Source organism: Podarcis muralis, chromosome 2 (genome assembly GCF_964188315.1).
Source record: "Podarcis muralis chromosome 2, rPodMur119.hap1.1, whole genome shotgun sequence".
NCBI lineage: Eukaryota > Metazoa > Chordata > Lepidosauria > Squamata > Lacertidae > Podarcis > Podarcis muralis.
In genome coordinates this window covers 36,179,580-36,197,717 of record NC_135656.1, presented here as the reverse complement: position 1 = coordinate 36,197,717, position 18,138 = coordinate 36,179,580, and the positions used below count along the sequence as shown (strand labels likewise).

Genomic DNA, 18,138 nt, shown 5'->3' with positions numbered 1-18,138 from the left:
AGAGAGGTAAGGAGCCAACTGCTTAGCTTGGCGGAGATGAAAAAAATGCCGCCTTTGTTATAGCTGCAATCTGCGCCTCCATGGAGAGGGAGGTATCGAAGATTACACCCAAACTCTTAACGGACGGTGCTGGCACTAATTGCACCCCCGCAAGAGAAGGGAGTTGCCCCCTCAATCTCATATCGTCCCGTCCCAGCCAGAGGACCTCTGTCTTCGAAGGATTTAACTTCAACCGGCTCCCACGTAACCATCCAGCCACAGCTTCCAAGCCCAAGAGGCTCAGTGGTTTGCTCTTCCATGGTTTTTTTTATTAAAAATTTTTTTTGGGGGGAATCCACTCTTTCTTTTCTGATATAAATCAGCCCCCTTTCACATTCAACCCTCACCTCTAAATCAGTCTCTTCTCCATAGTAACCTTTTGCATCATTCCTTCCAGTATTCTCCCCCCCCCCCCCGCACCATGCAACAACTTCCCCTCTTCCCAAATCAAAAGTGGCAGCTGTTTGATTTATAGGCTACGACTCTGAGATGGTTCTCAATCATTGTTTGTCTGAAAAGCAAAACTATTAATGGAAAGCAGGAGAGTTCCAAAGCCCAGCACAGCAGGTGGAAGGGAAGAGGCAGCAGGAGGAAATGCCAGAGCCGGGAAAGGAGGGTGGAGGAGAAGCTTGATGGATGGGGGGATATTGGACGAGGCAATAAATGGATCCCAGAGAGTGGCCTGCCAGCAAGGCCATGGCCTGTTGCTCTGCTAACAGATGTCTCTGGAGGCATGTTGAGTGGTTTTTCAAATCTCTTGTTTTCATAGCAATGCAGTGCTTTCCATATGCAGTATGAGGAGAAAGCAGGTAAGTTTTTGGAAGACATTTTTAAAAAGAGAGAAAACGTCGCTTCTCCCCATATTTTTCTAAATCGCCACACATGCACACATACCACACACAAAGTACAGTGGTACCTCGGGTTACAGACGCTTCAGGTTACAGACTCCGCTAACCCAGAAATAGTACCTTGGGTTAAGAATTTTGCTTCAGGATGAGAACAGAAATCGCGTGGCGGCGGCGTGGCGGCAGCGGGAAGCCCCATTAGCTAAAGTGGTATCTCAGGTTAAGAACAATTTCAGGTTAAAGACGGACCTCCAGAACGAATTAAGTTCTTAACCCGAGGTACCACTGTATACTTAGTTTGGGATAATTTGGGTTCTTCTTCCTCTTTCCGGTTTACTAATTCAACTCCATTGATGTCATGTCAATCAAATTTCTCCCAAGGCAGGCCCATTTCTTCTTGTCACCAGGGAAGACTGGAATCTAAAAGAATCCTAATTTCTGCCCACTTCTCTATCTGCATTTATACAGCTCTCTTTGGCCGGGTTTAGCAAATTAGAAGTGACTTGAGTTAATTATGGAGTTACACAAACATCAGAAGGAATCAGTGGTGGAAAGTTTGAAGCAAGTTAAAGACAGTTTCAGTTAAGAGCTGTTTGCTTTGAAATGTCTGGGAATTTTAAAAAGGGGGATTGGGTGGGGTGGGGGGAGAGAATGGATGTGAATAATCCTCTAATGAACAAAAGGTAAGGTCTCATTAAACAGTGGGGCATTGCATTTGTCTGTATTTGCTACAGTTTGTGGAGGATGGAGAGCTGCAAGGGAACTTCCCTGAATTTCCAGTTGGGAATAATAATGTAGACAAAAGTAATAGAGTTTCCAGCAATGAATAGCCTTTGCCATGGCCAATATCTTTCTGTTACGTTACTCACAAAAGTATGTCTTATTCAGCAAAAAATCCCCTGTAACTAGGATTACCAGAACTTGCCACCCTACCTGTAACACTAATTCATTATTTTCTCCCTGCAGGTTCTATCCCTTATATTCAGGGCTGGATTTAGGTTTGATGAGGCCCTAAGCTACTGAAGGTAATGTGGCCCTTTATATGTCCAGCTGTCTTTTGTCAATAACAAATTGTTGCTGTTTTTGTTGTTGAAGATATGCTATATGGTAATTTATGGACCTAATAGGTATCTAAAGCCATTTGCACATAACAAAATATGTATTTTATCAAAGTAATTGTTGAACTGAAATACAATTAAGAAGAAGTATATTAACAGTGAAATACAATTAAGAAGTATATTAATAGTGAAATAATTATTAAGCTTTAACTTAAAATGAATAGAGTGTGGCAGGGAGAAGGGTTTCAAGCGAGTTCTTATTGCTGCAATCACCAATTTCATTTGTAGGAAGCGATAAGCTCCTTCCCTGTACCTAGAACTGGCAACCGTCACATAACTTGGAGAGATTTGTTGTGATGGGTGTGATAACCTTTCATAACAACCAAGCTCGAAGATGTTCCTGGAACTGCATTTGGGTGGTGAGTTGGAAGGCCTTGGAGACAGATTGTTTAGTGAATGAAATAACCTCTGGATGACAGCTAGGAGCACTAGCCAGACAGGACACCCATGCTGTGTCTTAGCCTAGACGACTTGTGAGCCAAGTCACACACAGCGCTTGCACTCCAGGGCAGTGATCCCACATTTTTTTATTAATATTAAAGACCGTGGGCTGTTCCTGTTGGTGTCTCAAAATTAATGAAGACAAATCAGGCATGGCTTGAAGAGAGATAGTGGTGTGTGGATATACTCACCCTTCCTCTTTTATTTCACTGAAAATGAGGAGGCACCACACAGAGCTGAGATGAAATTACATGCAATTTTCAAAATTCTAAGTCTTAAGTTTTGAGCTGCAGAAGTATTTTGGTACTTACTTTTGAAATGTAAATTTCAGAGATACTTTAATAACAACAACGGCACCAAAGGAGGTTCTCCCATGCAAACCTACCTCATTGAAATGAGCAGGATTTGCAAAAGAGCATAAACTGTGTTCTTATGCTCAGGGGCACCTGCTGTAGAGCTGCTCAGCACCTTTAGAAAAGCAAGTGCTTTTGCAGCCTAGGAAGGTCCTTGTTTTGGGTCAAAGTCAAGTATCTTCTGAAGGTCCACTACCTCAACAGGAACTTAGTCCTCTGGACCAGGTTCTGCTTCCTTCAGCTCGTTTACCTGCCTCTCACCCTCGCCCAGACCAAAGTGGCCGTGAGGAAGAGCTCCCTGCTACCTCGCTGGCTCTCTTTTTAGCAACCAAGCAGGCAGTAGCAAGGAGGAGAAGGAGCCAGCGATAATGGCAGTTCAGAGGTCAACACACTGACACAAGTGGCAAGGAGTGTCTCAGACCCTCCAAGTGTCCCTATTTTCCAGGGATGTCCCAGATTTACAGAAGCCATCCTGGTTTCTGATTTGATCCCAGAATGTCCCGCTTTGCCTTAGGATGTCCCTATTTTCATCAGAGAATTGTTGGAGGGTATGGAGTTATCTGACTCCTAAGACATCTGAAGGCAGCCCTATATAGGGAAGGTTTTTTTAAAATGTTTAATATCTTATTATGTTTTTATATATGCTGGAAGTTTCCCAGAGTGGCAAACCAGTCGGATGGGTGGGGTATTATTATTATTATTATTATTATTATTATTATTATTATTATTGAATAGGACACCCGTATTTTCATCAGAAGGGACGCGGGTGGCGCTGTGGTCTAAACCACTGAGCCTAGGACTTGCTGATCAGAAGGTCAGCGGTTCGAATCCCCGCAACGGGGTGAGCTCCCATTGCTCGGTCCCTGCTCCTGACAGCCTAGCAGTTTGAAAGCACATCAAAGTGCAAGTAGATAAATAGGTACCGCTCCAACAGGAAGGTAAACGGCGTTTCCGTGCGCTGCTCTGGTTCGCCAGAAGCGGCTTAGTCATGCTGGCCACATGACCCGGAAGCTGTACGCCGGCTCCCTCGGCCAATAAAGCGAGATAAGTGCCGCAACCCCAGAGTCGGTCACGACTGGACCTAATGGTCAGGGGTCCCTTTACCTTTACCTTTATTTTCATCAGAGAAATATTGGAGGGTATGTGTCTTGTCCATGGACCCTCCAAAGCCTAGAGCTGACACTGGCCCCCAACCTGGATCCATTCCTTGAATTCTTCCAGAATCTTCTTGCCCCATTATCTAGTTCCTCTTCTACTAGGAAGATCTCTGTATTACCTAGTGGAATATGATCCTCTCAGCTGTCCTGCCACTTCATTCCTGCACTTTGGCTCTGGGTCCCAGTTCTCTCTCTGGCCCTTACCCTTCATCCGCATTCTGTCTTGTTTTGCTCCTGGCCTAAGATATCCCCTGATAAGCCCCTGCCAGGTTTCTGTGCTGTCCCCTCCACCCTCCTCAGAAGTCAGTCATTTCCTTTCCAGTTTTTCTAGTCTTGCCAGACTTCAGCAGCAGCCTTTCCCTCAGAGGCTTTGGGCTCCGTATAAGTACTGACCACTTGTACTCCAAAGCCACTTTACTTTTTACGGGAACTGAGGAAAATAGTTAGCGGCTGCCGAGGCCCAGGGCTGTGTCTCTCCAGCCATCCCCATAAACGAGAACACATATAAACCTCACACTCTATTATATTTGCAAAGCATTTAGAGTTTCTCATTTAGTATAAACATTTTCATCTCCACTAGAGCATGAATAGCATTAAATGGGATAGTTAAAATGTTTGGGGCCAATCACGGTCCTGGTGTCATTTCAGCGGGCTTTCCACCAGGGGTGAATTTAATCTCTTTCGCAGCTCTGCCTCTCTCCCAAATGGAAATCTTGTGCACACTATTAATTATCTCTCAAAATCCCACCCCAACCCCCACATTTGGATTCATGGGGCCAGATGGGTTTAAATATCAGAACTTTACACTAAATTCTAGGCCTGTAAGCATTCCTTTTTTCTCTCTCCTTTTGCATTTATTTTCTCTCCAGGAGATTGTTCATACATCAGAGCCAACAACACAGAAGGCCTCCAATCAGTGGCTGCCTTTCGTTGGCCCAGAGTGTCATGGAGTTGCAAAAAACAAAGATAAGCTTTTGAAGCTTTGTTGCAACTTTTATTGAGAGTCAAGTGCAAAGGATAGAGAGTTAGCCTCTGTCTTTTGAATACGGCCAGCTGGGACGGCTAAATGAGCACAACAAAACATTCAGTGCAGGATGAAGCAACCAGCACAATTGGTTGGTTGGTTGGTTGACAGTCCCCATCCTCATATAAACTATCAAGGTGGTGTATGACAACAGGCAACTACAATAAAACCTAGAGTACCATTAAAATAATACATAATATTCATTAGAAAGGCTGGCTAGTCAAGATAATTTAAACAGCCTGCCAAATCTGCAGGTGCCATGACTAGCCCAATTGGTCAAGGCAAAACCCCACCTTCAAAAATTATCCTTTTGAAAAAGAAAGGCTGTTCTTCTCAGTGGGGATTTTTAAAAAGTCAGCCATTCTGAATGGGCTGTATTCAACTAATGAGATTGTTCCATTGGTGCAAGCATTCCTGCTTTCCCAATGGAACAAACTCCCCTCTTCTTAGTCCCCGGTGCACCATTCTGTGGGTTCTCCCAACCCTCCAGAGCAGAATTGGGAAGAGCGGGAGGCGATGTAGGGGGAGGAGAGGGGAGGAAAGCCCCACTAGTGGGAATTTTTGTGCTGGCTTCTGCTTTTGCAACGTACAGCCCAGGATGCTGATTCCCTACCTATTTACTTTCCAAGTTGTTAAATAATGGTTGAATATTTACATTTTAGTCTGAAAGCTGTGGAGAAGCATATGCTAATTAAAGTAAGCAGCATTGTCTCTAAGGAAACCACAGGCTGCAATCCTATATGCACTTACAAGGGAGTAAATCATTAGGACTTATTTGTGAGTAAATAGGCACACAGTTCCACTGACAATGTATTTGGAATAGTCTTTTGATACACAACGTTATGTGTAGTGGTGGTCCCTGTGATCCTCAGGTGAAGGGCAATATATGTAGATGATGATGATTTATTAACATGCTAGGGTTTGAGAATGAATTTGAACTGTGAAGGTATTTCCTGCATTGATGACTAGAGATGTTGGTCTTGGAGACTGTGTACATGTCCTGATCTAAATATATTATGGAATAATTCTAATTAGTGATGAAGGGCAATCTAATACTCATTACTCACCCGGAGTGCTCCAGCACCAGGAAAGCAGTGCAGATTGAGAGAAGTAAATGTCTCCATTTCAGTTTCTCGTTTTTCCAATCTTAAGTTTAAAGTTCTCCACATCAGTTTGCATTTTTAAAAAATTAAACAAGTCCTCTTGAAAATTCAGCAGCCTTTTAGTGCAAAGTTCTTCCAACATGCACATCTAATGGATTCCATTTTGTCAAATATACATACATACACACTATTGTAGAGCAATTCCCCTTGATATAGTGCATTTTGGCAGACCTTCCAAGTGTCCCTATTTTCCAGGGACGTCCCTGATTTAGAGAAGCCATCCCAGTTTCTGATTTGATCCCGGAATGACCTCTGAGGTGGTGGTGGAATGCTTAGTAGCTATGGCCTATTTGTTTAGGAGTAGTTCACTGAAGTCTTCTGAATTCCACACAGGCCCAGTGGGTGTCAAAAGAGGGTCCTTGAGGAGAACATGGAGTAATGGTGAGAGCTTCTCATCTGAGGCCTACAGGCCCATCCGAATCAATTTCGTTTTTCTCATGAAACTGCCTGTGGTTTTGGCCGACGGGAGTGGTGGAAATATAACATTATGGAACTGTTTCCCATTCCCACCCATGAAAGGCCTTCTGGGATGACCACAAATCTTAGCCCAGACAGTAAGTGCTCAGGGTGGGCCAGAAACCCTTAATCACATACTTCTCATCTACAAATCCACCCAATATTAGCTCAGCCTCTGGCTACAGCTGGACAAAATAATGCAGGGCAGAATTCCCAGAGGATCAACTTCCATGGAAATCTCTGAGCAGAGAACTGCCTTTTTCCAAGTCTTGGGATATTTATCTTCTAAAGGAGTGCTGCTTGTGGAGGAGACCCAGCATATATGACTGGCTTTTCCTGCTATTCTGCTATTCTGTTGACCAAGCAAGTCAGTCCCACAACCAGATTAATAAATTAATCCACAAAGACAGATACGGATTAAATAAATTATGATTCAAACAGCACCCCTTTGGTCCATATGACTCTTTAATGGATGTAAAATTCTGGAGCAATATCAGATGTTTTGCTCCTTTTTTCATGTCTCTTTTTAGTCATTCTTTCAAATGCAGGAGTACAAAAGAAGAAAAAGACACTGATTATACAACATTACAAATACAAGTTTATGAAGTAGACAACGGAAAACGCTTATATATGTTAACAAACTGAGCTCATTTTCATGCAGTCAGTACATGAAGTCAAGATTTATCAAAGCTGCCTATCATTATATACAGGTATTCTGTTTTCTTTGCCATTTTGGCAATTCTCCATGTTCTATTGATAGTGTTGTAGATTTACGCCCGTTATAGGCAATCTATATTTTAGTTGACAGCTATATTTTTATTACCACTATTGATTAGTTCACATCAGGTTGCAGTTTGATTTTAAAACTAACTCTGCTCAAAAATCCAAACGAAACATTGATCAACAAAGAATTGATCAACAAACTGATTATATAAGGAAGCTTATTCTAAGAAAATGCCTTGGAGCTATCTCACCAGAAGTGGTCAATATAAAGCAGATTTCTTACCTATAGCCAAGATTAAACTTGTGCACTTTTACTTAATTTGTATAATGTTTTTTCCATGTTATTAATCTGCATTTTGTGTGTGTGTGTGATATCAATGAGGCAAATAAAAGTGTGAGAGAGCTACAACATATGGAGAGGTGGAGAAAAGTCACATAAGAGAAGATGCCACAGGGTACCAGTCTACAAGCTTGAAAAGACCCTGTTGCAGCATGTAAATAAAACTTCTTTGTCCGGCCTTCACAGCTCAGCCTTCTACTCCCTCATTTGCATAGCCTTTCCTCAAAGCCTGCAATTGCCTTTCTGGCTCCTTCACCCAATCTATTTCTAATTAGGTGTGCCTTCTGTGTCCTCCTTTTTTGGCTTGTAATCAGCTGCAAAAATGGAAAAGGCCCCAACAGAGTAGCGACTTTGCTCCCCCTTGATGAGAGACATTATTTCCGGACCGAAAAACATCATTAGGAGTATGGAGCAGGGGGTTGTAAAGACTTAATTAAATGCTCCAGGAGGGACAAGGAAATCTGATTAAAAGAACTTTGTAGTCATTACAAACAAACAAAAAATCTAAGCCCAGAGTTAAAGGAGAAGTTGGGAAGCTCATGGAAGGAAACTCAAAGGTAAACTTCTATCAGTCACTTCTTGAAGTTGCCTTCGATGCTGTTCACAATTTGTACTGTTGCACCAAGGTCAATCTCCCCTAGAAAGCCAACAGTTTAGACAAGAGTACAATACCAAGCTACTCAGTTCATTTCACTCCCACCAAGCATCTCAGGTTCTGGAGCAACCCCAGATGTCTTGCTGTATGCCTGCCGGTGGAAACCTCAGCATGGGAGCTGAATGGGTGTTTTTTCTCTTGTTCTTCATGTTGCATTTCCAAATCCAGAATAAGAAATCCGAACTCTCATCTCATTCACTCTTTCTGTAGTGGTGCACAAAATCCTCCTTTGTGGTGAGCAAAGCATAAGGATGATGAAGAGGGTGCACTCCCACTGTTTAAAGCATCCTGCCAGCTACTGTTGTGAGGAACAAACAGCCCCACAATTGCTGCTTTAAAATTTGTTTGGACAGGCTACCTGAAGATATGGGGGGAAATAGAAGATGATCCAGGAGTTGACTTGCTGAACTGTATGTGTGTTTTGAAAACTACAAAGCCAGGTTTACACCTGTGACTGCTGTTTAAATACTTACAGGACTCATACCAATACTTTGAACATGATGAGCAATGCTAATCTCTGTAGGTAATTATCAAGTATCATTCCTATATATAAGGAAGCTGAGTTTCAGAGCCAAACAAGAAAGATATGGAGAACCTAGGTGTAAGACCAAACCATAGTTTACCTTAGCATTTTGTGCCCAAACCAAGAAAGGAGGAAGAGAATTGTCATGTACTGTACAAGGAGAGAGGGAGAGGGGGTACATTGGGAATGTGCAATCTTGAGAATCCATCCGTGCTCATGCATGTAAGACCGAACCATGCTTTAGGCCTAAATTTGGAATAACTTCATTTTCTCAAAAGCATGTGATCATACTGTGGGGTGCAATGGAAAATGCAACCTACACTTCACCCAGTTTGTCAAACCTTTTGTGTGCTCAATTAGCTATTACTGTTCTGATCCAATAACGAAAGAGTTATTGAAAAAAATACCATTGAGGAAAATGGTATTAACATTTTTGTACACAGCGTGTAGCTCCCTGAATTCAGGGAATGGAGAAACCTTCCTCCAGGTGCCTCTTCTCACTGCTTTGAGATAACATCACTCCCAAAGACTTTCATGTGGCTTCTGATACCATGGAGGTGACTTCTTTTACCAGGCTGTGTGCCATATCCTCTCGGCCACCATGTTTTCCAAGGTGACCTCATTTCCTCTTTCCCAAGACTTACTCGAAAAGGTGGCCCACCTTGGTTGCAGGGAGTTATTAAAACAGAGCCGGCTGCCTTCAACATTTCTTCCTCCAGCCCACCATTCCGGACTTCTGTAACTTGCTCGACATTAAACATTCCTGTAGGCAAGCTGAGGCTTTGGCATCACCTGCGCTTTTTGACCTGAGCAGGGAGGTGACTGAGTGAACCTGAAAGGCGAAGCAAAATGTGAGGACACGACAAAGGCCTGTGCAGAGTGTGACACAGAATCATTTTGAGCAGTACCCTTTCCCTACAGAGCCTGGCCTAGTCAGAGCTTCATCTGGTTTAAGCTACAGTGGTACCTCGGTTTAAGAGCAGTCCTGTTTATGAACTATTAGGTTTACAAACTCTGCAAAACCGGAAGTAGTGTTCCGGTTAGTGAACTTTACCTTGGTCTATGAATGGAAGCCAAATGGTGGAAGGGCACCGGCGGTGGGAGGCCTCATTAGGGAAAGTGTGACTCAGTTTAAGAATGGCTTTGGTTTAAGAACAGACTTCCAGAACGGATTAAGTTCGTAAACCAAGGTACCACTGTATTAGAATGGGCAGTGGAGGAATAATGGGCTCCAGAAATTTGCTGCGATACTAGCAACCAAACATAGCTGCTACTGCTGCTAATGCTTTGTCAAGTGGTCCAACATGGCTATTTTTTTTTTAATACTTGTTGCTTGTGTGACACTAAATGCACAGCAGTGCAATGCTAAACAAGTTAATTCAATTCTGTTCAACGGGACTTACTCCTAAATATGTACAGGACAGCAGCCTAAGTAAAAACAAAATAAGTGATCTCTCACTTTATAAAGATGTAATGGCTAGACTTTTTCTGAATTAGACTAGTATCCATCCACTGATTTCTAGAAGGGCCATTGCTCAGCAGTAGAGCATCTGTTCTGCATGCATATGATTCCTGTTTGAATCCCCGGCTTCTGCAGGTAGAACTGGGAAAGTGGCCCGTGTAAAATGCTGGAGAGCTACTGGTAATCATCACTGAACTAGAAGGCCTGTTGGTCTGACTCAGGATAAGGCAGCATCCTGTGCTGCTATGGCCTTTGAAAACAGAGTGGAATTATTGGTTGAAGCAGAAATGCATTGCTACTTATTGCTTAAGGATCTTTAGGGGACTCAGAGTTCCATGGAGAGTTGGGCAGCAAAAATCAAACCTCAAAAACTGAAAATGTGGACAAAGTTGTTCGGCTTTTTTGTTTGTTAAACATCACCCCACTTGCCATACATCTGGGAATTCGCAGACATTTTGCCAATTTGGCAAAAATCTGCCAAGACGCCATTCACAAAGCCCAATTTCTGGACATTTCAGGGTAAACCCAGACATATGGCAGCCCTCCTTATCAGTCCGTATTTAATTTCAAGACTGATTGGACTCTGACCCCATTCTGGAGGCCCTCTTCTCCCCTGCCCCTATATCTACCACGCACTTACCATTGTATTACAAAAAGGCAGTGAATTTTCCATCAGCTGGTGTTGGTACTTATTCTTTCTCTTCCACTCATCTCTGATCAGATTGACTCGCACAGGAACCAGAGATTAATTTCTGGTTTCCCTGTACACAACAAAAAACAAAACACTGTGTAGCTTACAGTCATGACAGCACATCATCCTCACCTTGTAAGACAAAACCTTCCAGTTGCAATCCTTTAGCCAATTCTGTGTGAGTAATGTACGGCCTTGTATGAACCCCTGTCCAAAATGGTGGACACACAGTGGCCAGGGCAGAATGGAGGGCCAAGAAGATTACTGTACTAACCTGGAGCTGGTTCAGCAATAATGGCAAGATCAGGCCTGATGCCATCATGTGACAGCAATGAAACCAGTGGATCTTAGCTCCTTCCACTCCCTGCCCCTGGAACAACTTGTTCCAACACCTTCCTCTTGTAGCTGCTAACATGGCACTTTTGCTCACCTGGACATTTAGTGGACGGAGGGGGAAGTGATGTTCTTTTCTTTTTTTAAAAGTATTTTTTATTAAAGATTTCTTGGTTTACAAAAGTATGTGCAATGTCTCTTTTTTCAAGTTACACCCCCACCCAGTTCAGCCTCCCACAAAGTTGTGTGCATTTTGGATTGCCCCATCCATCTTTAACTAAGACCATGGAACTAAAGAAAGTAGAAATGGCTGCATTAAAACTGATTACGACTATAATCCACCAGGAACTTCAACTGTGCAAAGCTCCCCGAAATGAAAGAGAGATTTGCATAAAAGCATCCTTCATTACCTTGCAGGGGGATCGGACCCAACCTCCTGCTTGCTTCCTTCTGTTCCTTCCCTGAAAGACAGAAAGCAAAAGAGCCTCAGCTCACTCAGGTACATCTTCCAAGGCAGCAACTAGAAGCAGAAGACCCTTTCTTCAGGTTGGGGACCAGATGGCAACCCCCACCTTATCCCACTGTAAATGAGAATCTGAGTGCAACTCATATCCCACTGAAGTCAGTGCCAAATCGTTTGTTTTAATTGTGAAAGACAACACAAGCCCATAGGGATGCTCTCTCTGTGGCTTACTATATGGGAAACAAGAGTGCCAAAAATTAAATATAAACTGAGCATTGGACAAAACTGAAACGTCAAGTTAAATCCCAGGAGCTATTTGCTCATTCTAGCTCTCCAAATGGCCATTTTGCATCTCTAAGAGCCACAGCCAGCTTCATAGTAAGCCATTTGGCAAGGAAGTCTGGAGTGGACAGGTGTTGCACTCTTACCTGATGCAGGACCAGAGACAGTATGCACCACCTCCAACCTAATTGGTCTCCTTATAAAGCTAGAGCCACTGGCTCTTTCAGGGCCACTTAATAGCCTCCTTGAACCCCAGTAAGTGCCTGGTCTCCATGGCACATACTTGAAAAGATTTAACACTCTGTGTACCATCCTGAATCACAATGGCATGTTCCTCATCAGATGTACCTTCCCCCATTCTTTCAACACATTCTTGAGGATGGAGCGGGATTCTAAATGTGAGAATAGGATCTCAAACCAGAGACCAGAGGAGGTGATTCTTCCAGGTGAACTGACACAGATCACAGTAATATGAGAACCTTATATGAGAACTTGGCCTATATGTAAAGCATTACCTTGGAAATCTACCAGCCCACTTCCAGTGACGAGCTGCTGCAAACAGATTTGTACAGTAGCTGTCATCTAGTAACTGAATAAGTAACCTATAGCAAGCGAGTTAAAGAACCAGCATGGTTTCTTCATGTAGGCATAAGACCACGTGCAGAAGAGATTAATTCCCTTCAAAGTAGAATGTGAGCATTCTATAACAGGGGTCCTCAAACTTTTTCAGCAGGGGGCAACCACAGTCCCTTACACCTTGTGGGGGGCCGGACTATATTTTGAAAAGAAAAAAAAGAACGGTGGTGGAGGGACGATGAGCGGCACGTAAAAGGGCTCTGAAGAGGGGCTGCTTTAAATGGCGGCCACTTGAGAAGGGCGCTCAGCCAACCGTGGCTCCTGTGTCTTGCAAGCCGCAGGGGCTAGCGGCGGCGGCAGTGGGGACGATGAGCAGCTTGCTAAAGGGCTCCAGAGAGGGGCTGGCAGCAACAAAGCCCAGCCCCCTTCCTCCTCTAGGCAGGGCAGGGAGAACCCAGGAGGAGGGAGGGAGGAGGCTCTGCTGCCGCCGCCGTGTGAGGGGGAGGGAGAGGAAAAGAACATGCACGCTGGTGATCCATGCGGTGATTCCCGGACCATCTGCTGGCCGGATATAGAAGGCCATTGGGTCTGATCTGGCCCGCGGGCCTTAGTTTGCCGACTTATGTTCTATAATAATTGGTTAGCTGGCCGCTTTTGAACTGCTAGGTCGCACGTCAAAATGCAAGTAGATAAGTAGATAAATCTGGCGGGAAGGTAAACAGCGTTTCCATGCGCTGCTCTGGTTCGCCAGAAGCGGCTTAGTCATGCTGGCCACATGACCCGGAAGCTGTACGCCGGCTCCCTTGGCCAATAAAGCGAGATGAGCGCCGCAACCCCAGAGTTGACCACAACTGGACCTAATGGTCAGGGGTCCTTTAGCTGGCCGCTACTGACCTCTTGAGGCCTCAAATGCTGTTTGCACACAACAAGACTGGTTTGTTTCGTGACAGAAACATGGCCAGTGGCAGCACCAGAATTTTTTTTGAGGCAGGGGTTCAGAAGGGGCAAAATATATTTCTAGGTAGGTGAGTTGTGACCCACATGTTAAGATCCAGAAAGAAAAATAGCAGTACAGTGATACCTTGGGTTAAGAACTTAATTCGTTCTGGAGGTCTGTTCTTAACCTGAAACTGTTCTTAACCTGAAGCACCACTTTAGCTAATGGGGCCTCCTGCTGCTGCCGGAACATGATTTCTGTTCTCATCCTGAAGCAAAGTTCTTAACCCGAGGTACTATTTCCAGGTTAGCAGAGTCTGTAACCTGAAGTGTATGTACGGTAACCCGAGGTACCACTGTATATGTTAATAACAGGAGTCCATGAAGGGGGGTGGGGGGAACAAGCTCCACAGTCTGCTGGATTCATAGAGGAACAGATAGCACCATGACCATCCGCTATGCTGAGAGCACAGCCGGATGTCCCCTATCACACCAGCATTAATTGAACTCGTTTAAACCAGTCCTTCCTTTGTGCCAGATTGCCTAATAATCCTTTCCTCTCCACAGATGAGCTCTGTTGCTATGCATTAAGGAATCACAAATTACTCATTATGGGTCCATGACAAATGCATATGGAAATCAATGGGTGGGGGGAATCCTAGAGCAAAGAAATGTTTCCTTTCCTTGAATGGTTTAATATAAAACTGGAAAATCCTATGACAGCTCAAATGTCAGAAGTAATCAAAAACTACCCATTCTCATCATTCTTTTGCTAGGACTTTTCCAGATGATCAGTTGCTGATGAGTTCTTGCTTCCTCTCCTTTATCAACTGTAAGGTTCTTTGTCTTTGAAAAAAGAATTTGTCTACTTTAAATTCCTAGTTGATTCTACACAGAAGGGAAAGTTCTTTACCAAGCCTGTTCAGCAGGCCTAGCCCTGCCATTAGGCATTAGGCAGAATGAGACAAGGTGCCTTAGGTGGCAGGTACTGGGAGGCTGGCAGCAGCAAGGAGGTTTGGGGAAGGGAGCTGAGTATGCCTTCCTGTCGCTCCTTAAGCTAGCCTGTTGCCCAGTGGTATGGTAGGATGCTATTCTACAGCTAGACTATTAAATGAATAGTCAATGATGTGCTTGTCCATTAAATGTGCTGAACATTTAATGAGTATTTGTAGCTCCTTGCCCCAAAGTACTTGGCCCTAATCCACATGACGTTCCCCTCACTAGCCCCGTCCCACTCGTTTTGAGCCATGGACTTGAATTTTCAGCAGGATTGATCCAACACACTGAAGCTCCCATTGGTATGACCAGAAAACATTGGCTTTGTAACTGGAGAACATTGTGTGGACCACTAAAAGCAAATTCAATGGTAAAATGAGTGCCTCTGAAGCAACATATTACTCACATGTGGGCAAGCCCTACCTCTCCGTTGGCTTCAGTTACATGGAAGACAGAGTACCATCTTGTCCTCTGCCTCAGGCAGCAAAATTACTCGTGCCAGCCCTATTATTCAGCCACTTTTATCAGTTTGCAAAAGCTATTTCTCCTTCTCATCAGCCTTTGTTTACAAGGATCAAGGAGACAGACAATCCTGGATTCAAAACCTTAAAACAGGCTACTCTAAAAAATTTTTTTAAAAAAGCAGCAACAACTAGAATAGGAAGCATACAAGAATGAAGTGCTAAATTAGAGAAATACCTCCAGAACTATTTACTGGAAATTGTGAGATATTTCTCTTTTTTGGCACTTCCCTTTAAAAACCTGGAACAATCTCATGCCACAGTGTGGTGGGGATACTCTGGAGATAAAGTTCTTTTCTTTGCATACTGTAGCAAGACAGTCTCTTTCATAAAACCTAAATCTCTTCCATGATCTCCTTTAAACAAACTCTTACGAAATGCAATATTAAATTGCAGAAAAGAAGCAAAAGTGCCCATATCATCAGATTTAGCAAACAAAGGGCAACTGCAGCGAGTCTCTTTCTTCGCTGCTTCACTTGTGTAGAATCACCAAGCAGGACTTCATAGGCTTACATGTTCCTAAAGTGCTTTGATCAAGGAATTTCAGACGTCCAAAATGGCACAACGTCCACATGGTTTCCCAGTCATCTCTGACCTGGGGCTGCTGTTGGCCAGGTATGCAAACTTATACACACGCCATGTAAATTTCAGCACCATGAGAGGCATCTGCTGGTCTTGTTGTACCTTTTTAAAAAACTGATACAGCATTAAGACTGCAGAAAGGGCAACCACTTTCGCCTTGATATGATATGAACCAATCCAAACTTTTTGAGGATTAAAATATAAAGTCATAGGAACTGGGAAGTGGCAGGGCTTGTGACAAAAGCCAATCCACAAAGCTTAGAACAGGCTGAGGTTTCCATTCCCCATGCTCATTCAGATTAATAATTGCAGGAAGAGTCACTATTTTTCACCTCTCAAGAGTTAAGTCTGGCCAGGAACTTGGAAATTTCCTTACCATGCGCTTGGGGATACACAAATCAGAATGATCGGCAATTAGCTATGTATTGTAAACAGGATGGGAGAAGGGAGAGCTTTCCGGATTATACACAACCGATAACAAGTAGAAGCTGATTTTCCCTGCTGCCTTCTAAAATTGGAGTTTGAATGTCAAGCTGACCAAATCTTATCTTTGATTCCCAACACTCCCTAGCACATTTATTATTATTATTATTATTATTATTATTATTATTATTATTATTATTATTATACTTTTTATTTGAAAGAGATGGTGAACTCCCTTTCACCATCAGTGGAATATTTACACTGGAGGTTTCTCACCTCATTCTGGTATGGTTTGTGAATTGCAAGTTATCTTAAACTGCTCTTTTAACTGATTTCATTTTATTGAAATGGGATATTGTCATGTTATGTTTCTCTTCTTATGTAAGCCACTTTAAGAAGGCTTTTGCCCCAAAAAGTGGCAGAGAGAGAGAGAGAGAGAGAGAGAGAGAGAGAATATTCAAATAAATATAACTTTGCAGACACTGTAAGACTGGAGAAGTAGGGGTACTTTCCAAGAAAGTATTTTTAACAGCATTTGTATGCCGCTTAATTATAAATAAAACCTCTCAACAGATTTCAAGGTTTGATAAAAGAATCATAGCCCTTGCTAGATGATTCATCCCCAAAAACACATTTCCTATGCGGTCAAACAGGTTTTGCAGGGTTTTGGGGGGAAGCTTACAAAAACCTTCAAAACCTCTTTCCCAGAGTTATAAGTGGGAGTCATTCAGTGTGTAGAACACAGCAAACAATGCCTCTGTGATATCACCTTCAACATGTTGAAAAGTCTGTAACCTGACTCCAGCCTACCTTCTAAAAGTGCCCTGGACACAAAGATATCACTTCTATGGATAGTGATGAGGTATTTGGCTAGTGGGGCAAAACATCTGACTGACATTTTGTCCCTGAACATAATATACAGCTGTTTGTTTCTTTGCCAAGCAAAATGCACAGAAGATGAGATACTGTGAAGATGAGTGGAAGGGGTGGCTAAGGTTTCGTATTTAAAATCAATGCTAAATCCAAGGTGTTCCTACCAGCTTAAGGCAATAAACTAGAATGCTAATAGATCTGCAGAGAAACTAGAGGGGTTATTATCTGATTTCAAATAAGAGATTACATTCTGAAAATAGGCTTTTTTTTATCTGCATGGTGCAAAAGCAGACATTCCACCTACCACAGGATATAGTGCTGAGACTAATGTAGATATTTAGTCTGCCAGCTTGCTTTACTTCAAGAACAGTTATTTATAATAGCAGTTCTGTTCTCCTTATATGTTCTTAACTGTTCATATAGAAAAGAGATTTGACATTTCAAAGGCAGCATCCTTCCTAATCTCTTCTATAATGGTGGGTGCTCACAAATATTTGTTGCTGAGGTTCCCTATTGTGATAGGAATTTTGAGGTCTTAGATATATGTTTAATGTTCATAAGTGTACCAACCAAGCACGTACATAGATAAGCACAGGAACAAGCACATACATAGATAAGCACAGGAAGACCGACCTGAAACCATTTTTGATTCCCAAACTGACCAAATGTTTCCTCTGCAAGGTCAAAGGAAAATGAAAAGGCCTCCCCATTGTCTTTTCCTTCACAAATCCTGTCTTGGGGCACATTTAAGATATGAATAGGGTGTGAGCCTGTGACCTGGCTCAGGAACTAAGTATTTATCATTACAAAAGACTAGCCAGGCTCCCCAGGCAATCCAATCAAGTGACCATTAAACAGGTAACCTGTCAGACGAGATAAACAACGCACTCAGATTTCTGATGTAGACCGCCTTTTCTGTGATGTAGGTATGATGTATGGGGGGGTGGTCTTAGGTTACACCCCTTCTGTGATGTATGTATGATGTATGGAGGGGTGGTCTTGAGCTCCAGGGCAGGGAATTTAAAATATATAAGGGCAGGCACACCTTTGTTCTGGGTTCCTCCTCCCTCCTCCATGTGGTGAGTGAGGACCCTGTTGCAATAGATCAATAAAGATCAGGCTTACCAGCTGCTTTGCTTCTCAATATTCTCTGGTAGGCCTCT

The 18,138-nt window shown here is 43.1% G+C and overlaps 1 long non-coding RNA gene across 1 annotated transcript; it reads right to left on the bottom strand.

Moving 5' to 3' along the window:
- Nucleotides 1–7,043: 7,043 nt before the first annotated feature.
- Nucleotides 7,044–11,043, bottom strand: LOC114590656 (uncharacterized). Its single transcript, XR_003705141.2, has 2 exons — nucleotides 10,940–11,043; nucleotides 7,044–9,669 (listed from the first exon to the last, which is right to left on the bottom strand). It is a non-coding gene; the product is annotated as an uncharacterized LOC114590656 (long non-coding RNA).
- Between the last annotated feature and the right edge of the window lie 7,095 nt (nucleotides 11,044–18,138).